Raw genomic sequence first — 24,531 nt, forward strand, 5'->3', positions numbered from 1 at the left:
GCCAGCTCAAGGAGAGAGCCATATTTTAGTAGATATGTCACATTCCTGCCCTCTCCATTTGACGCAGCGCAGTGCAGCGCAGCAAGTTGTCTTGCTGCGTTGTTCTGCATCAAATTTTGATAAATGTGGGTCTCGGTATTTAGCTTTATCAGGCAGCACTAGTCGCCTTCAGTAGCAATTGCTGGGCCTAAAGTGGCAAACAGTGAAACTTTATTGTAAATATCAAACGCAAGTAGGACATGTAGTCCTATGAACAAGAAACCAATGTTTGGCCCACGTGCTGTTAGTGCTCCCACGGTTATATCATTAAAACATTTCTGAAATATACCTCAAGCATGAGGACGAGGCACGCTCAGTTGTACATTTCACTTCGTGACTGCTGCTTGTGACAACTTGTGAACTAATTCTGGAGATAGATAAGAGACCTGTGGGTGCTCTGTGGAACGCTGGCTTTGCAATTCATTGGGTGAAAGAGGTATGGAAGGGTGTGCTTCAAAAATGGGGTCCAGCTCCTTTGCCACACTAACATTGCATTTGGCATCTTCATCTTCCCACTGTTGGAAACAAATATCTTTCGAATAACGTGTGCTTTTACTTGTTGCATAGGACCATCTGACTGTCTGTAGCTTTAAAAAAACACTGGCAATAAATGTTTGTTATGAGCCAATTAAATGCAAAGAGCTGAAATGTTATTTAAGATACACATTTTGAAACCAAAAACAGGGAGAACGCTATAAGGGGGTAAATCAAAAAGAATTTACCTTCTCAACATCATAAATGTGAAACTCGACCGTGGAGAACATTCAGGGGACACTAAGAGGGAACTGGAATAATCGGGGTGAAGTTAGAATAAGTAAGCAAGCCCTAGTAACATTTAAAGTGGTGGGATAGAGGAGGGCGGCCAGCCTGTGAATTTCAACTAGCAGAAAAAAGTATGTGTACTACTCTGTATTATGCTTATGAAACGATGTTCTGAATGATTTTTAAATCAATAAAAAGAATGTATTAAAAAAAAAGCGAAATCCAGCACAATTGAGAGATATAGGCTATTATAATTTAAATGGCTGCATCATATTTATAAAACGTGCAAGAAATTGTGGTGCGTGAGTAGGGAATCATCCCCCATATGCTTAAGATGTCAGGACGAGGCAGGTGACTTTATCCATTCGGTATGGGGCTTCAGAGTTACAGGGGAAAAATTGTCCGACTCTTATCTGCACTAACACAACATGATATTAATCTTTCTCTGAAACTCGTACTATTAAATATTATGACACTGACCAACCTTAATAGATATATGAAACGGTTTTTAGGTCTCGCGTCTAGTGTTGCAGTGCGCAACACTGCTCGTGCAGCGCAAGACCTCTTGTACGGGCTTCAGAAAGCTACCCACACGCTCATGCGTGTGGGTTTGCTTTAGCCGGCTGTCATTGGCTTTAGCGTTCTTTTAAAAAAAAAATACAGCACGCAATTGGGCAAAGGCGGGCGCATGTCCCTCGCCCCCCTCCTCTGTGGTGCACGCGCACCACTAGTTTAGATTCCCGGCCGTGCTCCTCTGTTTTTTTCCTGGGCTCGTTTTCGGAACCGGGCCCGCGGGTGTCTCTGGATGTGCACGGAACCTCGGCAGCCCCTGCCTGGCTACCTCTCAAGCACCTGATGCGCTGCACCGGGATGGCAGCGCTGGGCAACATTTCAAAGGCGCTGCCGAGCGTGTTACCACAGCCTGTTCGGCGGACCTAGGAGGGACGCCGCAGGCAGTGTCACGTTCATGGGTGAGTGGGTGAGCGGGCACAACAGTATATGTGTTCGTCAGGCTTTGATGGCTGAAAAGATGGTGCTGTTTGCCAGTACGTGACTTTTCTTAACCCCCCCTCCCCCCTAGAAGTTGCTGCATGCATGTGGCTGCGCTTGGAGTGGATCAGAGGCACATGCGCGGCGTTACAACACATCTGAGCAGCGGATAGATGCGTTTTGCTGTGGTTTGGAACAGCCTAGCATGTTTGAATCGAACGTGTGGGTCTGGCACCAGCAGCTCCTCTGTAATGAGCAGCCATGGCGGGAAATATTAAAAGGCGGGGGATAATTACACCGCTTCTGGTCAGACCATTTTAATTAGAGGGAGTCTGCAGCACGGTGTCTCCGACTCCGTGGATTGTCTCGTAGCTCGTCACAGTTGTGAGGTGGAGGTGTGGGAGCCAGGAATCCGCTTGCTGGACACACCTATGTCCGCACACGCTTCCAGCCTGAATCTGTTCCTTTTGTGGGCAGGCTGCTCTCGCTCATAATACTGGTCTGAGCGCAATCTGCAGCTTGCTCCCTTGTCCTAATAAATGTGTATTACAAATTAAGGCTATTCGATATCAATTGCACAACAAAATTTTTATGACACAAAGTTCAGTTATAATTTTAAAAGTAGTGTCCCTACAAATGGGTTCTTCCTTACCGATTTTGTGGAATTCTGTGCTGTAGTGACCCTCTCTCAAAACTTTCCAGTAACAAACAAGCACATCATAGTACTGCCACATGGCGTGTAGCCTCTGAAATAAGTGGGGTTTTCTTTAAATGCAATGCCAAGAGCTGCAGCACTGCAAGATTCTCTTAACCACTTATGAGTGCTCATACTGGATGTCTTTAAAAGTGGGTATGGAATATAAACAAACATTGACAAAGCCAATAGGTTTCCCCTTTTTGAGGGGCAACTGCACTCTCTCCTAACGCTTTTTAAAACTTTTATAGCAAGGGTGCTGGCATTGGCAATGCAATAGGTCTCGCATTTGCAAGAGTTTAATCTATTGGCATTGCATATGACAACACCTTTTATCTATTTTAAAAACAAAATATAAATAAAAGGCATTATCATTTACAATGCCAATAGCTCAAACTCTTGTAAATGCGAGACCTATTGCATTGCAAATGCTTGTTATGTTTGCAGCCACTAACCACTAAAAGGGATATTACACAGACATGTAGGGCGACAGCCCCCCTCCCCTCCCCAATCTGGATAAATGGAAAGCCGGGATGGACCAGTGGATGCTCCAGGTCTGTGATGTCCTGTTCAAAAAGGTATGTGCAAATTGGGGGTTTGTAGTTGGAACAGTATGATGTTCTGGAGGGAGATTGTGGCTAAGAAGCTTGATCTTCTTCGTTGTACATTATTGGACTGTGTTTTTATTACCCCAGACTTTACTGTGCATGTGTGGCCAACAGACCTAGGACTTTGCTGCCTTTGTTTGAAGTTGTTACAGTGGAAATGCCAAATAAAATGTGTTATAAAAATGTTTTTTTTGTTTTATTTTCCATTCATCTGTCCATATTAATAGCTTCCTAAGGGTTTATGTGTGACACCCTCAGGCAGTTCTAATGTTTAAACCAACAGAAATTTGCATAGTACATTTGCAGTTTAGCTTTCGTTAATTAGAAATATAGGTTTACAAATTCCCAGCATGCAAAATGCTGCTGGACACAAATCCAGGATGGTAAGCATAACATGGTAAACATAACATGCGTAAAGGTGGTAAGCATAACACGCGATTTCTTGGATCTATGCAGGTGTGTATGCGTGGTGTATATGAGATGTATGTGCCTAGATATGCACATCTTCGTTCTTGGTACCTGTACGAACCAAGCCAGTTTAAATATGATATTACCCTCACAATACCGTGGTAAAAATATTTTCTGAGATACAATTGTGAACCAAATATTGTTCCTAAAAATATCGTCCCACTGAGTGTAGATTTTCTACAGTTAACTGCGACCTGGCAATATATTTGTAAACCATATTTTTTTTATTAACTTCCCCACCCACCACCACTGAATAAATCGCCCAAAAGCTTCCGAAAGAAAGCAGGCTAGTCCTCCTCTTTGTTTCTATAATGTCAAAAGAGAGTTACTTGCCCCGTGCTGACATGTTTTTCTGACTTCTGACATCTGTAGTCTCTTTTTATAATGTAAAAAATGCCACAAGTCTCAGAATGCAATGCAAGAGCTGCTTCTGCCTGACATGGGGCACCTTGATGCATCTCAGACATCAGGTTGTGCCTACCCACTGCAAATCGACGTACACCTGCCGTTGTGCGTCAAGTGCGTCAAGTACTTCCTGCTGCACATCAGCTGCCTTTGCCCTCCTACTGCATGGACCCAAGTGTGTCTGAATTGTACACAGATCAGGCCCTCATTACAACTGGCCACTTAATTAGGATGGGGCGTTAACAGCAGTTATTGGCCCTATCGGAATTATGAGTTTTTCACTTTCAGCCAGAGTTTTCAGGTGCTATCTCAGGGTGAAAGCTGGGTCACAATGAGGAATCACTAGTGAAATCGGGCCCACATTTGCTGATTTCCGCAGTATTTCCTCGCTTCTTAGTGGGCCCCCAGGGTCTGCAGTACTTCCTCACTTCTTAGTGGGACCTCAGGGTCTGCAGTAGTTCCTCGCTTCTTAGTGGGCCCTCAGGGTCTGCAGTAGTTCCTCGCTTCTTAGTGGGCCCTCAGGGTCCGCAGTGGTTCCTCGCTTCTTAGTGGGCCCTCAGGGTCTGCAGTAGTTCCTCGCTTCTTAGTGGGCCCTCAGGGTCTGCAGTAGTTCCTCGCTTCTTAGTGGGCCCTCAGGGTCCGCAGTGGTGCCTCGCTTTTAGTGGGCTCTTAGGGTCGACAGTAGTTCCTCGCTTCTTAGTGGGCCCTCAGGGTCCGCAGTAGTTCCTCGCTTCTTAGTGGGCCCTCAGGGTCCGCAGTGGTTCCTCGCTTCTTAGTGGGCCCTCAGGGTCTGCAGTAGTTCCTCGCTTCTTAGTGGGCCCTCAGGGTCTGCAGTAGTTCCTCGCTTCTTAGTGGGCCCTCAGGGTCCGCAGTGGTTCCTCGCTTTTAGTGGGCTCTTAGGGTCGACAGTAGTTCCTCGCTTCTTAGTGGGCCCTCAGGGTCCGCAGTAGTTCCTCGCTTCTTAGTGGGCCCTCAGGGTCTGCAGTAGTTCTTCGCTTCTTAGTGGGCCCTCAGGGTCTGCAGTAGTTCCTCGCTTCTTAGTGGTCCCTCAGGGTGCGCAGTAGTTCCTCGCTTCTTAGTGGGCCCTCAGGGTCTGCAGTAGTTCCTCACTTCTTAGTGGGCCCTCAGGGTCCGAATTGTAATGGGACAGATTTTCATCACCCACAGAGTTACGCAAATCCCCAATTTTGATAAATGCATGGGTGGTGTCAGTACAGCCCATTTCCCAGACCTCAAGCAACGAGGGCCCTAGTGCTTTCCAATGCCCACCTTGTGCACAGCACTCAGTGCTTCCTGGATGTGTAGTACCCCGTGCTGTAATGCAGAAACATTTCACGGGAAAAGGCACGATTAAAACGAGAAACGTAAACTTCTTGAAGGACAATAGTTGAGAACTTTGCAAGCCTTCACTCCCTACTTTTGATCTGATATGCAGTTAAGTGAGACTACTGGATGTTGTCATTGCTGATTTGCTAATTGAGAAAGCTGCTAACTACACTAGTTTACTCACTGCTCCCCTCTCGTGAATTAACCAGTGCTATGCTCATATATTTTACCCTATGCACATCACCGTGTGGCACACTGGCGGCTAGCATGTACCGAGGGTGGTGAAGCACAAAAAAAAGGAAAGAAAGAAAATAGACTTACCTTCCACATGCAGCTCAATGTCCTTCTCCCTCGGGTGTCTTCTGGACACTGGATGCAGGAAACTGCACTACCCAATCCTGGCTCTGCTTTCACATCATGAGAGCAGTGCCAGGATTGGATAGAGCAGGCTCTCTCAGAGCTCCTAAGAGCACTGGAGGCAGGTGCTTTCTCTAACCCAGCTGTCTAAGACAGAGAGGTTAGAGAACTTTAACATGCGCATGTCTGGCTGCCATCCCAAGATGGCCGGCCAAAGAGACACGCACATTTTAAAGTGCACAGCTCCCTGGTGCGGCCACTCTGCAATATTGGCCCCACCCCATCCTGACACTCAGTTTGGGACGGGTTGCTGAAAAATAACATTACAATAAATTACCTTTAGCACCATTTTATTTTTTCTGCTCTGGGGCTTGTGGGACAACGCTCCTCTGCTCAAATGGAGTAGCTGTGCCTGGTGTGGCCTACTGATGCACATCACCTTGGGCTCCCTGCTGCACATTTTCATGTACCACAGTGATCCACCTCACCTTTTGCCGCATGCTGCACAGTTCTGTTTCACTGTTGGTCTGTATGTATTTATTTGTATGTGTTTGTTGCTCTGTATGTGCACTGGTGACTGTATGTCTGTTGGACTTTAAGAAAACGTCTGTGTGTGTGTAGGAAGGTGGATATCTGACTATGGTTACCCCCAAATTTTTGCCTAGTGTCTAGCTGGTTTTTCGACTTAGTTGGCCTGAGATCCTGCCATTCAGGCTGTGTATTCTAACGTAATCTTGTTTAACGATTTGTGCTCCTGTGCTCATAAAGAGTCTAGGGGTTACTTTGAGAAATAAATACATATATATTTTCAATATATATCTGTGTGGTGTCCTTTCATTGGTATAAAAGGGGGTTACATTTGGTAAAACAGCTGGCTTAACACGCCTCACGAGTTTAGCCTCAAAGACTGCTTAGCCTACGCTACCACTAGGGCAGCTAGTCCGAAAAGGTTGACTTACAACCACACCATAAGGGTTGCTTGGCATGGTACAAGGTGGTCACTTTAACTAGTGAACATCATATACCAGGCCAACTTCTCACAGTGTGGAGGTATGTTGGTTTGTGTGCCTGCTTTTTATGTCTATGGGTCCTTGTCTGTACATGTATTTGGTTGGAGGTGACTTTCAATTCCTATGCTAGGCATTAAAACAACATCAAAATGGTCAGATACTAGTACACGTTCGGAGTGTATCAAGTAAAATGCTTTGAAGGATTTGTTAGTGCAATGCTGCTCACAAACCCCAGAAGCATCCTAATTTGTCGTGTTGGAAAAGAAATGCAATTCCCTTTGAGAATGCTCTGCATGCTCCTTTACAGCAAAGGTTCCTCACAAATTAGGGTGACCAGACGTCCCGGTTTTCCCCGTACGGTCCTCAGTTTTGGAGAAGTGTCCCGGTGTCCCGACACTTTTCTCCAAGTGAATGAAATGTCCCGGTTTTCGAACAGTGTCCGGGTTAAACACAGAAATGTCCAGTTTTTTCATTATTGTTCCGGTTGAGCAAGCGCGCGCATGCTCTCTTTGCACTGCTTACGGCGTGTGACGTCACTTAGGTGAGCGCTGTATCAGGAAGGGAAATCCTTTAAAGAGAGACATTTTCTTTCGGGATTTCCCTTCTCTTTCTAAACGCAGCGTCACCTACATCATCGTGCCAGCCATCGGCACAACAGCTGGTAAGAACCACCTGTGACTGGCATGACCCTGCTTTTACCGCCTGCAGCAAGATTCCAGTATGACCATACTCTGCCTTAAAGCGAGCGAGGGACTACAACAGAATCCAGCAGCCGCGAAAAGGGAAACTAACCTTCGTGACGCTTCCCCAGCCCTACCAGCACCGTCGGGACCTTGCCTCCGCATCAGAGCTGCCTCAGCCAGGATCCTTCTGAAGCCACACAAGACTTGCCCTCCCAGCCTGCAAGCCCGCAACGTGAGTACTTTAATGGCCATTCTTTGAATCCCCTTCCCCGCTTTGCCACAGCTTTCTTGTTCCGCCGCGAAGCGCCATTCATCTTTTTCAAATCACTCTCACTGCCAATGCTGACTCGTTCTGTTTATTGATTTATATGTGCGGTGGTAAACCAGCCTCATAGAAAGCACTGCGTAGAAAAGATTGAACAGCCCCCTGGCTACAGGTAGCGAAGGGTACTGCACTCACAGCGCAAGGGCTCTGGATCAGGGACAAGCGGTGAAGCTGTATTGTTCTGCTTCTGTATTTCTTTGACCTGTTTCCATGGGTTCTCCAGCGGGAACTTCATCCTTCCTTTTGGCGCGTGGAAAATAGAGGTAGGGCAGGCCAAAAAATGCAACCTTGACCTTTTCGGTGCTGCAGTCCAACATGAATTGGGATGGGGCGGAGAAGGGCCTGCGTGATGGGTGGGTGGAGAGAGGCTGTGTCTGCTGCCAGAGGTGTGGCACAGTTCTCGCCGTCGGTACTGAGGTACCTAAGCCGAGCCCTCGGGGAGTTGTCTGGGGAGAGATGTGGGGTGTTGAAGATCTGTCGGGTTCTGGGCTTGGCTGGGATGGAGAGCAGAGCTTTGCCCACTGGCGCTGGACCACTGCAGTATGAGCAATGTCGGTGGTGCAAATATGTCAGCCTGTGCGGAGCAGGAGGAAACTTGACTGCTGCCTCACCACTGGTGCTGCCCAAAACAAACAAGCCCGGCAGGCACTGCCAGGAGAATGACAATCAGGGTGGGGGTCAGGAGGGGCGCTCCCTGCCGCCTGCGAGCGCCGCCGCCACCAGCCGCACACCACTGCAGTGCTGCTGCTTAACGGAGCGTGGGATGCTTCCCTCCGCGCTGCATACCTCGCCGTGAGCACACTACGAACGTTGTTTTTTTGTTATTGTTTTAGTGGTGATGTTTTTTTTTCCTAAAAAAATGGTAGTTATTGTTAGATGAGAGAACACCAGAGGAACGAGATTTGACTTCGAATCCTTTAATATTTAAATTTCTTGGCTCTGGATGTTTGAAATTCCCTATGTCCCCCAGATCACGGACACTCATATATATTAACCCAGTTCCGCTCTAAATAGCAGACCACAGACACTCTCAGATCACATCTGGTCTCCTGAATCTCAGTCACTTTCAATCCCTCATTAATTAAACAACTCACACCGAATATTGTATTGTAGTAGCTACTATGTAGTGCTTCTCACATATTTGACGAGGAGCTATGAAACTCAACAACCCCTACAAATACAACATCCTCTGCCTAGGTTACCATATTCTTACTGCTTCGGCACCTCGTCAGGGGTATAAAGCGCTATAAAAATGAAACTATGATGCAATACCCCCTCCTACCCACATCTTCCTCTACACAGACCTCAGTGACATCTCATTCTATCTTCGAAACTCACTTCCCTCTATAGTGATCTCAATCCCTCTGTTCCCCCCAAAAAGAGATCTCCCATTTTCCAGACATGCATCCTATCCATTGCAATACCAGACGATTAGACCCCCTCATCACGCAAGTGTCTATCTTTGTCCATTAAATCAGAACCCCCCTTGGCAGGAGAGGCAGACTGGCACACAGGCAAATAGAGTGGTTTGGGAGGTCTGTGCCTGTACGGTGGTCACATCAATCACCGTCAGGGTCTTTCTTGGGACAGCTTAGTGCATTCTTTGTGTCGTAGTCTTGGTTTGCTTCCACTGAACTCCTCAGATGAGCAAACCTGATAGCAATGAATTATCTGAAAAGCCCAGGACTGGAAACAATTGACAAGGAGTGAGGTGGCCACTTGAGGTGCCCTTCAAAGGTGAATGTCTCCTGGCACGCTAAGCCATAGTCATGTTGAAGTCCTTGCAGCCATTTCAGAAACATAAAGTCTGTTGCAGAATGTTCCAAAATCCTGAAAAAAGTATGGGTTAGCATAGGCAATGCACATTATTGTCACAGGAAGTGATGTCATATGAGAATCTATCTATCTATCTATCTATCTATCTATCTATCTATCTATCTATCTATCTATCTATCTATCTATCTATCTATCTATCTATCTATCTATCTATCTATCTATCTATCTATCTATCTATCTATCTATCCACACACACTCAGATATACACATATACTAGTTGTCATGTTGTAGATGTATAGTAATATAGATTGCGGTGAATGACGCACTATGCAAATGGAATTCCATAATGATATGTGCCAATGTGTTCTCAGTGTCATTGTGTGGCATGTCTGGTTACATGTTCCTGTGCCATCTTATGGACTTGATGCCAAACAATATTGAATTACGTTAAGCTTTTTCAAAATGTGGTTACTGAAAACACCCAAAAGCTCAAGCAGCATGGCTTTCCTCAGGCTAAAAGAAAGCTTCAACATGCCCTTTCCTTTTGTACTTGGATCTTCAATATTTTTCTCATGTAACACCAGTATATTAGGTGGAAATCAATTGTCTGATTTGACTGCTTCTCCTTACCATCAAATTAATCGCTGATACCTCATCTAATTAACAAATTGAACAATAGTAACATCCCAAAATGCTTTTTCCAATCACAAATTGAGCTTCTAAGTTGGCAACACTTTACTGCACTGTGGTATTTGATACCAGAATCTCCAATTGGCAAGGATGATCACACAACTGGCAAAATGGTAAACTTTACTTCTTGGACACTTTTCATCTGATTTTTATCTTCAAAGTTCAAGACATTGCTGCAAGTATTTTTCAACAATGCTGATGAAGTTCCCTTCTGAAATGTTTTTAACTTATGGGCACTATTTTGTCCCTGGAGCTTCATTATGGATATTTTGAAAAGAAAAATGTGTTTGCTATGTGCGTAAACATAACTTTTTTTATATGAAACTTGGATACAGTTTTTTGTCAGTATGCGCCATAGTTACATGACTTTTTTTTCTTCTCCAAATTAAAACACAGAAAGGATAGCTAACTACCTACCGGAAAGATGCCCAAGAGACAGTGTTCCGTCAGCGAGGAGATGCAAAGAACTTTCCCCTTTCTGAGCAAGGTCGGGAACAGTATGGCCAACGTGTTCTGCAAGATCTGCAAATCTACATTCTCTTCCAGGGGATCCTCATCAATAGTCATAAGCACTGAATATTCCCGCCCATGTGCGGGGACCCCGGAAATAATAAAAATTATATATGAAAAACATATATATACAGCTCTGTATATGTATAAACATATATTATTTTTTCCAAGCTAATGCAGCCCCCATAGTAGGCTAGACAATGTAGATATAAATATCCAAATAGACACCATAGGTATACAAATACACCTAAATCTCTTTTTTTTTTTTTTTTATGAGGTAAAACTCATGAGAAAAAAAAGAAAACACTGTGCCAAACACAGATCAGAAAACATTGTTAGCCTGCAGGCTGCATTGCAATACAATACCATAGAGACTGAAAAGCCTTGTACAGGTAAAAACTGGCACCGTGCCTTTAAGGCAGCCCTGATTCCAATATCCCATCATGCCTCAGGGGTGACAGTTGGGTCAGTTGTTCTTTCCGGCTCCTTCTGTCAGGACCCTGGAATTCAGCTCTCTTCATTTTTGACTTTCTAGTCAAGAATTTGCCAGTTTTTAGTGATTTTTTTGCTTCATCTTAATTATTCTCCTGTTTGGTGAAGCATTTCCTGATTTTCCTGACAGATTTCAAAACTTTTTTCTGTCAGAAAATGCCTTCCTTGTTCATGCCCTGTCCATCCTGTGGCAAAAAGAAGGCTTCTTCAGATACTCATGATCGGATACTCATGATGTGTGTATCATTTGTCTACCTGACACACATTCTCCTGCTTCCTGTCGACATTGTAAGAACCTTTCAAAGAGGACTTTGAAGGAAAGGGAGAGGATTAGGCTTTATGGCCTTTCTGAGATGCGGTCGATGTCGAAGCAGTTGATCCCTGTGTGTTCTCCATCGGCGTCCGGCTCGGCGTCGAAGACTCCAGCGGCGGGATCGTCGTTGAGAGGTGAGGAGCCCAGGGAGAGTCACGCTTCAAAGAGAAAATCAACGTCGATGCAAGATCCGGCGGCGAAACGCAGACGTTCGTCGTCAAGGACATCGCCGTCGAAGAAGCATCGATCGGCGTCGAAGGAGAAGCATCACCGTTCGGCGTCGAAGTCAACATCTAGACGAAAGTCGACGTCGAGGGAAAGGTACAGACGGTCGCCGTCGAAATCAACAGCGTCGTCGAGACGAAGATCGTCGTCAAAAGAACACAGGGATCGCCGTTGGAGGCATCATCGATGTCGAGACTTAGATCGCCGTCGAGAAAACGGCACAGGCGCCTCCATCGTCAAAGGTTTCCATGACGTCGGCGAGGATACAGACGTCGAGGCGAAGTTCCCCGTCGGGTTCTAGGCCTCCGTCCAGGTTAAGCCCTCCGTCGACGACAAGGCTCTCGACGTCGAGGCAGGACTCATCGCCGGTTGTCCACTCGGCGTCGAAGTCCAGATCTCCGGCGATAGGCTTATCGCCGTCGAGACAGTCCCCTGCTGTGGGGTTTCAGGAAACATCAGAACTTAAATCGACGCCCAGGTCAGCGTCGAGACGGAAGTCTCCGCATAGAAGATATACACCGGATGTGACATCGGAGCATGGTTCAGCCTCTAGGTCTCCCCCTATTTCCATTTCACTATCGGCATCAGCAGGATCAGGATCTCCTCTGTCTCCTTCAAGATCCAGATCCCCAGAAGTGATACATTCTTCTCCAACTCCTCTTTCCCCAGTAGAACATCCTCGTCCAGCAAGTCCTCAATTGAGAGCGTCACCGACACTCCAAAGGCAGGAAGAGGGACATCTTCCGGGACAAAACCCCACCAGAGTGCTGCCTCAGTCCATACCACCACGTATGCCTGCCATGGCACATGCAGTAAGCATTTCCTTAGCCAGATTGAGGAACCTTGCCCAACCTAGAAGACCAGCAAGTTCCCATTCTCGGGAAAGAGAGTATGAACGGCGCTCTCGTTCACGTTCGCCCAGGAGAAGATCGAGATCCACCTCTCGCAGAAGAGAGTCGGTGCGATCTGAGAGACGACGGCGTAGGTCTCCTACATCCTCTTCATCAAGTCGTTCTTCCAAGAGAAGTTACTCTCCCACACTAACAGATACACCTCCATCTCGAGTTTCTCCAGTGGATGACATCAGCACATTTCAAGACGTTTTGTGCAGGGGAGCGGCAAAGTTGAACATTCCAATGCCTGTTCAGGAAACCACTTCCTCAGTCATCTTTGAGACCCTTCATGAAAGATCGGCGACTCGTCCACTGTTGCCTCTGGTCCCTGGGTTGCTTAAACCAGTGATGGACGTCTTCCTCACGCCGGCTACCGTCAAGTCGGCTCAGGCGCGGATCCTTAAGAAATATCGTCCAGCTCCGGAGGATCCTCTGTTTCTCAAGGCGGACCCTCCACCTGACTCTGTGATCATGGCGGCCGCCAGGAAAACCCACTCAGTGGCATTGTCGTCCACAGTCCCTCCGGACAAGGAGAGCAAGACGCAAGACTCTTGGGGTAGAAGAGTATGCGGATCAGCCGCTTCCAGTTTAAAGGTTGCCAGTGCCTCAGCGCTCTTGGGGCGCTACGACAGAGTGCTCTGGGATTCTCTTCAAAGATTTGTAGAAAGGCTTCCTCAGGAGGATAAAAAGGATTTTGAGGAGATCCTACAGGAGGGCAGTTTGGTTTCTAATCAGGTGATAAGTGCGGCAGCAGACGGAGCTACTCTGGCAGCTCACTCCTACGCCCATGGTATTTTAGCCAGAAGATCCTCTTGGCTGAGGTTAACGGCTCTTAAACCTGAGGCTCAAGCTAGGATTCTCAACCTACTTTTTTCTGGAACTTCGCTTTTTGGCTCACACACCGACGACGAGATGGCTCGTATGAAGTCAGAGCTCGAGACCATGAAAGCTGTGGGTCTGGAGAAGAGGAAGGAGTTCCGTCGTCATAGGGGATCTGACAGGCGTTCCTTCCAGCAGAGGGTTCAAACCCCTCACTGGTAGAAGAAAGAACCAAGACCAGCAAGGGCAGAAAAAGCAACAATTCCAGTCTTGTAGATCATCTAGAGGACGAGGGAATAACCGCCAATCCAACAGAGGTAACAAAACTCAAGGCAAGCAATGAGCAATCGCTTCCTCCAATACCGTCCACCGCTCCAGTGGGGGGAAGTATTTCGCGACATCTTTGAGAGTGGCAAAACATCACCAGAGACAAGTGGGTTCTAACTATACTGCGACATGGATACTCTCTTCGTTTACGGAGTCCTCCTCCCTCGATCCACCCAGTGCATTCGAATCATCAGCTCAAGATGCTAAGAGAAGAGGTGGCGACCCTTCTTCTCAAATCGGCCATAGAAAGGGTTCCGAGAGCACAGAGAGGGAGAGGAGTCTACTCCAGATACTTTCTAATACAGAAAAGAAGTGCAAAAACAGAGTTCAGACCCATCTTGGATTTACGAACACTCAACAAACATATCAAAAAGGAGAAGTTTCGCATGTTGGCACTCCACCAAATATATCCACATCTCCGTCGAGGTGATTGAATGTGTTCGCTGGACCTACAAGAAGCGTACTTTCATATACCCATCTGCCAACGTCATCGGAAATTCCTGAGATTTGTGGTTGGAACCTCCCACTACCAGTTCAAGATTCTACCATTTGGCCTAAAATCAGCACCTCGAGTGTTCACAAAGTGCATGGCGGTGGTAGCTGCTGCCCTGAGGCGCGCAGGAGTCTTCGTCTATGCCTATCTAGACGATTGGTTACTGAAAGGTCCATCGCCCCAGAGTGTAAGCTCACAGCTGACATGCTGCCTGAATCTGTGTCACCGATTGGGGCTACGGGTGAATTACAAGAAATCCATCTTCACACCACCGCAAAGGATACACTACCTGGGAGCAGTTATAGATTCCGAACTAGGAAAAGTGTTTCCTTCGGAGGAGAGACAGTTATCCCTCGCTCGAAAAGGCAAGCGTGTTATGGTCAACAATCTGTCTTCAGCGCGACAGATATCATCCCTGCTAGGGGCCATGGCATCTTGCATATTCCTAGTGCCCAACGCCAGGTTGCGAATGCGTCCTCTCCAACAGGATCTAGAGGACAAATGGGACCAAAAGACTTCTCTTTGGGAGGACAAAGTGTGTCTTTCGACAATGGCCAGACAGTCGATCAAGTGGTGGTTGAGACCGATCAATCTACAGGTGGGAATTCCTTTCCATCAGGAACCTCCATCGCAAACATTGATCACCGACGCATCGCTCCAAGGTTGGGGCGCGCATATGGGGACTCTACAGACCCAAGGGCTTTGGTCCAGCAGCGAGCAGCTATATCACATCAACATGCTAGAGCTCAGGGCAGTCCATCTCGCCCTCAAGGCTCTCCTGCCCTCAATCAGGACGAGTTCCATTTCAGTACAAACGGACAAAACCACCACGATGTACTACCTAAACAAGCAGGGAGGTACTCGTTCCAGGACTCTCTCGCTGGAAGCTCAATCCCTGTGGCACTGGATCCTGGCAAGGAAGATTTCCATAACGGCGGTACACCTGCCAGGCGAGCTCAACGTTCAAGCGGACTCACTCAGTCGGCACTTTCAAGATCCAGAGGACTGGGTCCTCAACGACGAGGTGCTAGAGGACATTTTCGAGGAGTGGGGCCGTCCGCAAATAGACCTCTTCGCGGACGAAAGCAACACAAAATGCCGAGACTTCGCCTCAAGGTACTATCGACCAGGGTCACTGGGGAATGCCCTTTTGATCGACTGGTCAATGACATTTGTGTACGCTTTTCCGCCTCTTCCGCTAATCCCGAAAGTGGTAACCAAGCTGCAACACTCTGCCACCAAGATGATGCCACCGGATTGGCCGTGGCAGTGGTGGTACCCAGATCTCCTTCACCTATCGATTCGGCCGCACAAGCGTCTGCCATGCAGGCCGGACTTGCTAACGAAGATGCAGGGGAGGATTTACCATCCCAACCTTCCCTCGCTGAGCTTAAGAGCATGGCTCCTGAGGTACTCCAGTATGGCCATTTAAACCTCACTCAGGAATGTGTGACCATATTGAAGGAAGCTAGGAGGCCTTCTACAAGACACTCATATTTCTGTAAGTGGAAGAGATTTTGCATATGGTGTATTCAAAATCAATATAACCCTACGAAATGCCAAGAGGAAGTGATTTTACCTTATCTTCTTCACTTAGCCAGGGTGGGGTTGAAATTTTCCTCCATCAAAGTGCACCTGGCGGCCATTACGGCCTATAGGCGCTCTCCCTCTCAGCTTTCATTCTTTAAACTGCAAGTGGTGAAGGACATTTTGCAGGGCCTCAAAAAGGTTTACCCCCCAATAAGGCCTCCTTCGCCACCTTGGGAGCTGAACCTGGTTCTTTCAAAGCTCATGAGTCCACCTTTCGAACCCATACATAAGGCTACATTACAGCACCTTACGTGGAAAGCAGCCTTCTTGGTAGCTATTACCTCAGCACGTAGGGTGAGTGAAATTCAGGCCCTTTGTTCAAAAGAACCCTACACGGTTTTTCACCTTAATAGAGTGGTTATGAGGACTCATCCATGTTTTTTACCTAAAGTGGTGTCCGATTTTCATGTAAATCAGACTATCTCGCTACCAACTTTCTTTCCCAACCCTTCCTCGCCAGCTGAGAGGGCGTTGCATTCTTTGGATATTAAGCGAGTTCTCAAATTGTACCTAGATAGAACTAAGGCTGTCAGAAACTCTGACCAATTGTTTGTAAAATATGGTGCTGTCCGTACAGGTTTTGCAGCATCTAAATGTTCTATTGCCAGATGGATTGTGTCAAGCATTAAATTGGCTTACCAACTAGCTCAAAAACCGTTGTGGCCTCTACCTAAGGCACATTCCACACGAGGGAAAGCGGCTACTGCTGCGTTTCTCAATAATGTCCCACTCTCTGAGATCTGTAAAGCAGCCACTTGGAGATCTGTCCATACATTCACGAGACATTATTGTCTGGACTCGGACACCAGAGCAGACACTCAAATAGGGCAAGCCTCCTTGAGGAATCTGTTCAACAACTGACTATTTCGGTTGTGTCTTCAATTTTTAGTGCAGTTCTCATTTGCCTGCAGGTGGAAGGTGGGCTTGCTATTCTATTCGGTGCTTATGACTATTGATGAGGATCCCCTGGAAGAGAAGGATAAGTTACTTACCTGTAATCCTAGTTCTCTTCCAGGGGTATCCTCATCAAAGTCATAAGCAACCCAACCGCCACCCCAGGCAAATGAGAGGATTATATTATTAAATATGAAAGAAGTATATCTTTGTGTTTAGACCTACGGGTCCCGCAAAGAACAACTGACCCAACTGTCACCCCTGAGGCATGATGGGATATTGGAATCAGGGCTGCCTTAAAGGCACGGTGCCAGTTTTTACCTGTACAAGGCTTTTCAGTCTCTATGGTGTTGTATTGCAATGCAGCCTGCAGGCTAACAATGTTTTCGGATCTGTGTTTGGCACAGTGTTTTCTTTTCTTTCTCATGAGTTTTACCTCATTAAAAAAAAAATTTAAGAAAAGAGATTTAGGTGTATTTGTATACCTATGGTGTCTATTTGGATATTTATATCTACATTGTCTAGCCTACTATGGGGGCTGCATTAGCTTGGAAAAAATAATATATGTTTATACATATACAGAGCTGTATATATATGTGTTTTTCATATATAATTTTTATTATTTCCGGGGTCCCCGCACATGGGCGGGAATATTCAGTGCTTATGACTTTGATGAGGATACCCCTGGAAGAGAACTAGGATTACAGGTAAGTAACTTATCCTTCTCCATTGGCCATGGTGGAAAGTCTAATATAAAGGAGCACATACAGAGAAAAAAACACAATTCTGGGTCGAATCTTCAAGCAGCAACAGCAACATTACCACTTTTTTGGGTAAGGCAACCCCTGGACACGCTGAACTCAGTAGGGCTGCTGCTGAAGGTACATTAGCATATCATCTTGCTAAACATAACCACAGTTTTCGGTCAATGGAATGTACATCTGCGTTGATTCAGAAACTGTATGATGAAAAGTTTTGCTGTGCTCGCACCAAGACTGAAGCCTTGATTACCAAAGTACTGGCTCCTCTCGCAGTGATTGACCTTAAGTCTGACTTGAGTAGCATTGCTTGTATATCTGTGTCTATTGATGCTTCCAATAGGAAAGAAGTTAAATTGATACCAATTGTGATTAGGTATTTTCAGGGTGTTAAGGTGAAAATTTTAGAGATTACCTCCGTTCCTGGTGTAACATCTGCAATACTCTTTGAACAACTGAACCATGCCTTTCAAAAGTGTAATTTGCTTGAAAAGTAGTTGGGTTATGTGCAGATAATACTAATACAAACTTTGGGGGAAAGTTTAGAGCCACAAAGAACAATGTTTTCTGCAAGTTTAAGGAAGCTATTTCTCATAATAAAGTACTTGGGATAGGTTGTGCAGCACACTTTGTCCATAATGCAGTGCAAACCGCTGCTGATGGGCTGCCAATGGACATATAATCTTTTGTGTGAAAATTGTACAAATATTTCCACATTTACACTGTCCAAACTGAACAACTGAAAGAATTTTGTGAGTTTGTTGATATAGATTATCAACGACTCCTAAGTACTAGCAACACTCGCTGGCTTTCCCTACTGCCTGCAGTTGGCAGGGTGCTAAAACTGTTCCCAGCCTTACGTTCGTATTTTTTGTCCCAAGCAAATCCCCCAACAGCAATTGTTATGTTTTACGAAAACCCTCTTGCTGAAATCTTACTCTGGTTTTTGCGCAACCAACCGGCTCTTTTTAGTGACACAAGGAGATGGAAAAGCAGCATGCAAATGCCATAGATATTACAAGACAAATTACACAATTAATAGGGAAATTGAAGGATAGGAGAGATGCCTGCTTCATGGACCATAGGGTGAAGGAGCTTCTTAAATCCCTCAAAGAACAAGGACTCTCACCAGAAACAAAAATCTGTAACTCTGTATGTGCTTTCTACAATAGCAGTATTGATTACTTGGAAGAGTGAGGGGCATTTATTTCTGACTTGAACTCTTTTTCCTGGATCCTTCTTGGTGCTGTTCCTGTCTGGGATAATGTTGAAATGTCTCTGTTATTTGTACAATGTGTAACAAGCACATTTGAGATGGATGAAATGGAGCTTATTGATGAAATCACCTGTGTACGAAAATACACAGCAGATAGACTCGCCGCATGGAATGACCAGAAGAAGGCTGCAGAGGATCGGTGGGTGGAAATATTTACCCATTTCCAAACTCATAGTATTACATTTAAGAACATTTGCCTGATGGTCCAGTTTGCATTATGTCTGCCAGGAACTAATGCTCCAGTGGAAATACGTTTTTCCATTATGAATAACACGTGGGCTGATGAAAGAAACCGAATGGAACTGGAGACTCTAAAAGCCTTGTTGATCACAAGGGTCAACTTTGAACAAAGCTGCAGTGAGTTCCACAATCGGTTAATGCAAGACAAAATGGTGCTACAGCAAATCCAGTCTTCAGATAAGTACTGTGCAATGCAACAATAGACCTTTTACATCAAACAGCATTTTAGCTGTCTTTCAGTTTGGTCCTACTTTATGGATTTTTACTCTGTGTATATAATTCTTCAATCAAGAATGTCTTTAAATGTGAACTTTATTTTAAATAAAGCAAACATTATTTATATTTCAGTCAACTGTGCTGAATGTAGGGGGAGTGCTTTACGGGGAGGAGTATTCTACAAACAGCAGTATCTGATTTTGATAACTACAGTATGTATCTATATAATATATCAAACTCGATAGCGATGCACTCGTTCACTTCCTCGCGGCAAAAACAAGAGAGCACGAACTCCTCTTCAATTGTGCGGTTTTCTTGATTGTTCACAGTTAAAAGTCATAATATATATATATATATATATATATATATATATATATATATCCACCACCACACCCGCCTCTTTGCCAAGAAACGGGTCCGACACATGCTTTTGGACAGATCGGGTAGGTTTAATTTGCCACCATCCAGACAAGTACAAGCTTAAAACACCTGGCAGACGCGTTTCGGCGAATGCCTTAATCATTGCCAGCATTGTGTTTTAAAATGAGTTGCAATGTGCAGAGACTTCACATACTGCTCGTGGTGTTCCTATTGGTACTCAAATGTCCAATCACAGCCCTTGTTCTTCCATCACTGTGAGCAGTAAACGCCAAGGATGCTGGTAAATGAAGTCCTGCAGTCTGTAAGGGTCCCCAAAGATAGTAGTGCATGTCAGCAATCCCACATTGCGGACTTTGGTACAGTGACCGGTCCGTACATTAAGTAATGCCCCAGCTTTTTGCTAGCCTGTGAGTCCGCTCATCCACTGCCGCAGGGACCATGGCAGCAAACAACGCCCGTCGCCGTCCAAATCAGCAGCAAGCTGCTGCTGCTCTCTCCTCGATACCAGGAACACTATCTTGGGCGAGGGGGCGCCGCTTTGTGCATTCAGCACCACATACCACAAAGTTGTCGACTTGAAGCGGAGCACCAGATCGAGAGGCGTGCCGGTCAAGCAGCGTCTGTGTATATAATTCTTCAATCAAGAATGTCTTTAAATGTGAACTTTATTTTAAATAAAGCAAACATTATTTATATTTCAGTCAACTGTGCTGAATGTAGGGGGAGTGCTTTACGGGGAGGAGTATTCTACAAACAGCAGTATCTGATTTTGATAACTACAGTATGTATCTATATAATATATCAAACTCGATAGCGATGCACTCGTTCACTTCCTCGCGGCAAAAACAAGAGAGCACGAACTCCTCTTCAATTGTGCGGTTTTCTTGATTGTTCACAGTTAAAAGTCATAATATATATATATATATATATATATATATATATATATATACTTATTTAATAAGAAAACATACTTGGAATTTCCAGGCAAGGGTGGTCACCAACTATAGCAAATGTTGAGGCAAAGTATGTTTAAATGGAATTAATGGTTACTGCCATTAAAAGACCTCTGATTTGTCGTCTGTAATGCTTCATCTCAGTCTGTGTAGGGAACTGTCATTGTAGTCCTTTTTCTATGTCTATGGCAGCTGTCAAATAATCCTACTTTTATGTTGATTGTTACTGCAAACCGTAGTCCTACTTCTATGTCTATGACCTGTCCCCGTTTTTTGTTTTGAGAATTCGGTCACCCTATCACAAATGTCTCTCTAAGCATGCTGTGAGTGCAACAACTGAATGTGGAGCAGTCATCCGCGTTTTAACGAAACTGTGCCTTAGTGCAAATACAGGCCAAACCCATTTCAGCGTGTTATGTTGCTTGTGAAAAAATGAAGGGGGCAAAAAGATGTTGCTCTCGTCCACAATCCCCAAAATATTTTTTACACCAGAGCAAAAATGTGGAAAATGGAACCTTAAATATATGTTGCTTTGCTTAGGAATTTCTGCATACATGTCACAGAGATTTTAACAAAGAAACCTTAGCCGAGCCCAACTGTTAAAAATAGAGGAAACTGAGTGTGCACTACTTTTGATATTTATTAAATTACAAAATAATCAACCTGGGTTCATACCAAATCTATCAAGCTCTTTCACTTTTAAAATGCTGAGATGATGCATTTTTTGCACTTATTATGTAACCTCAGCAGAAATAATTTGAAACCGGTTTGTGCCTAGTTTTTCATGGTGCAAACACTCTTTTTCCATTTCCAGGCCATTACACAATCAGCATGAAAGGGTCAAATGGGAATGCCGTGATTTTTTGCACCAGTGTAAAGTTTCAGTAATACATCATCTGGTGGACCTTAATTCAGATAATTTCTGTGTGCATGCCCCCACCACTTGCATTGTATAGTAGTTGCACTTATAGTAGTTCCATCCCTAATGAGGCGCTGGAGTGCTTTGAGAATGGTAGAACTTTACTCCATTTGGTTTGTTTGGATGGAAAGGTTTTGCTTACTGTGTGGGAGGGGGTTCCATGTTGTGGTGATGACTTCAGTAGTGCTCTTACCATATTAATCAGTGAGCGTTTCTTTGCGCAGTGCGCTGGGGGGCGTGGCAGCTCAAACGTTGGCAGTCGCAGTGGTGAGGGAGGTGAGAGTGAAGCAGAGACCTGCAGCAGAGACCCGAGATATACGTTACATTAGGGGTGAGAGCTGAGCACCGGGACAAAGGTAACTATAGACAGGCAGCAGGGCAGTTTATTTGCTCCTCCCTACCTCCAGGCTCACCCGTCTGCTGGCCTCTCCTCACCTTTTCTCGCTGCTTCCCCGCTTCTCCCACTCTATGCCCACACGCTATCCACTAAATCTTGGCCAGACCTCCTCATGATCACTTCTGCAAGTAGAGCGGTCCTCTACGGCCTGGGTTGCCGTGGACCGTAGCTGCATAAACGCTATACAAGGGCACAGTGCCATTCTTCAAGCTAGCAGATCCCAGGACTGGGTTCATGCGAGGGGGGCTGTGGCAGCCCTGAAGTCCCCATAAGCAGGGGAGCCCCATGGAAATTGTACCTAACAAAGGTGGACATTGAGAATGGTGTGGCAATCACACCTCAACAGCCTGCGCTCCACTTACAGACCAGTTTAACAGCTACACTCCTGTTTTCACTTTCATCTCCACTAACCTTATTTGCCTTATTAGCCTCCAACACCAACTCACTGGCTGTACCATTGGTAAAGAGAGTTCAGGGTGCGGGAAGGGCAAGCCCACAGGGCGGAGGTCACCCTTTAGGGGGGACCCTGCCAGTAGGGGAGGGAGCAGGGCAGCAGAAGCAGTCAAGCCAGGTCTTGGTGCGACTTGCAACCTCGCTGTCACCCCGAACCACCTCGTCCTCCTCAATTGCTTCCCACTCTTTGTCTATGCTGTCTTGGCTTGGGGCTCTCCATCAACTAGACGTGTGTGCTCGTCCCCCCTCCCCAACAAGAATCAACTCACACGGGTGGGTGGGGGAGTGGCGGCACCATCCAACCAAAGGTCAGCCTACGCGGCCAACCTACTTTGGGGCATATTATCAAGGACGGCGTGAAAATTATCTCCGGTTTTAGCGGCAGAAAACTGCCGTTAAAGCGGCGATAATCGGCTTGATAATATTCCCTGGAGAATTCCCATAGAAGCCCATGTTCACACCGGAACCTGGGCTTCTATATGAATTCACAAGGGCATATTATCAAGGCCATTATCGCCGCTTTAGCGGCGATAATTTTTAACGCCGTGCTTGATAATATGCCCCATAGTCCCAAGTCTTAAGGAAGGAAGTGTCTACTGATCAACAGGCCTGACTTTGGTGGGCAACAGGACAGCCTCTGATGAGGTCAGGCCAAACAAGGGGGCATCCCGCCAGTAAACCCAAAGGCGAAAAGGTGCAAGAGGAAGTCACAACCAGCTGTAATCCACTCACAAATGCAGTCATGCTCCCCATTCATAGAAATCAAGTCTGACAAAGAGGTCACAATAAGCAAAAACATTGGTGAGGCAATAGACAATGTCAAGAAGTGTCGCACTAATATATTTCATCCAAATATTTATTTGAAGTTTTGCTTTATGCAAGACGCAGGCTCTGCCTTTTCTCAAGCAATAGCAGGATTCAAGGCCTGCAGCCTCCTTTTCAGGGACTAGAAGCTAGCAGCCAAGTGAGGAAAGGCACTTCCCAGTTTCCCAATGCTAAGGCAGAAGGAGGTTCGGGGCCCCACCCTCTCATTGCCATAAGCCCTCCAGCCCACGACAATAGCACTGTTGGCACAAAGACAAACAGGGCCTATGGTTTGGGTGGAGGTCATTGCAGCTTATGAACAGGATTCGACCTCAGACTCACCCAGCAGAAATGATCAACGCTTTAATGCATCAGCATGGGAACCAGTCCCCCTCACACCAAGACCAAGTCTTTGTTGTGGGACCTGAACTCACTTCTCAAACAGGCGCAGTCTGACTCGCTTGACACGCAGATCAGCTGCAGATGTGGCCCAATCGTGGACAAACTATCCTCGCTCCCTTTCATGCTCAGCAGTATATGAAAGGATCTTAAAAAGGAGGACATGGGCAGTTGTACCCGTTTGCAAAACGTGCAACACCACAAAGAGCAGGAACCTGCACTAGTCTTTTCAACTAGCCGCCCAGAGCAAACTTCCAACAAGATGTCAGGGGAACGAGGGTAATGGGGCCAAGACCCGCAATCGGGCCACCCAACTGCCATGGTCCACTCAAGTCCAAAGACTGCTGAGGGAGATATGCCCCCAGAAGGCACCCTGCAAACAAAAACAAATGCAATGCAGCGGTGGATCTAAAGGAGGAAAGACCAGAACAAAAACACCATTCCAAATCATGCAGACATCTACATCCTTTTCAGGCCTATAATAGATCAAAAAACAGATACAACTATAGAACAGGTTAGCCGATCACCAGAGTCCTTGGGGGATCCCATGCAACATCCAACTGAAGAGGCGTCTCACCAGCAAATTTCAGTGAGGAATCCCTCAGTGACTCTAGCCACCACCCACAGCATCTCCACACTTTCGACCAGCGCACCACCCTGGCATGCAAAGGAGCGAACCTTATAGGAAGGAAAGGCCAGGTAACAAGAGGCTTTAGCACAGGAGGAGGGTCACACAATGACTCTACTGACACCAGGAGCACTGTTAATCAGCCCCTCTACCCAAACCCAGACCCGGGAACAACACTGCAAGCTATATGTGGCTGAAGAGCCCTAATAAGGGCGAAACCGGTTCTTGGCTGCTTGTGTTTCCCTTCGTGGAGGACCTGGCCCGTCAATTCAGGCTGGACTGTTCCCTTGAGGAGCAGGGTCAGGACAGATTTGCATATGGCTGGGTCCAAACTGTGGTGGCATGGTGGTCGAAAAACGACGCGGACCAAGTAATTGCCAGTGCCTGAGATTAGTTCAAGCATTCCACCCATCACCTG

The 24,531-nt window shown here is 46.1% G+C and overlaps 1 protein-coding gene across 1 annotated transcript in view; it reads left to right on the forward strand.

Annotated features, from left to right (window-relative positions):
* The window catches only part of CFAP299 (cilia and flagella associated protein 299), a 1,600,143-nt gene that overhangs the window by 331,242 nt on the left and 1,244,370 nt on the right, over nucleotides 1–24,531 (forward strand). The window lies entirely within an intron of this gene.

This window comes from Triturus cristatus, chromosome 2_2, assembly GCF_964204655.1.
Source record: "Triturus cristatus chromosome 2_2, aTriCri1.1, whole genome shotgun sequence".
Lineage (NCBI taxonomy): Eukaryota > Metazoa > Chordata > Amphibia > Caudata > Salamandridae > Triturus > Triturus cristatus.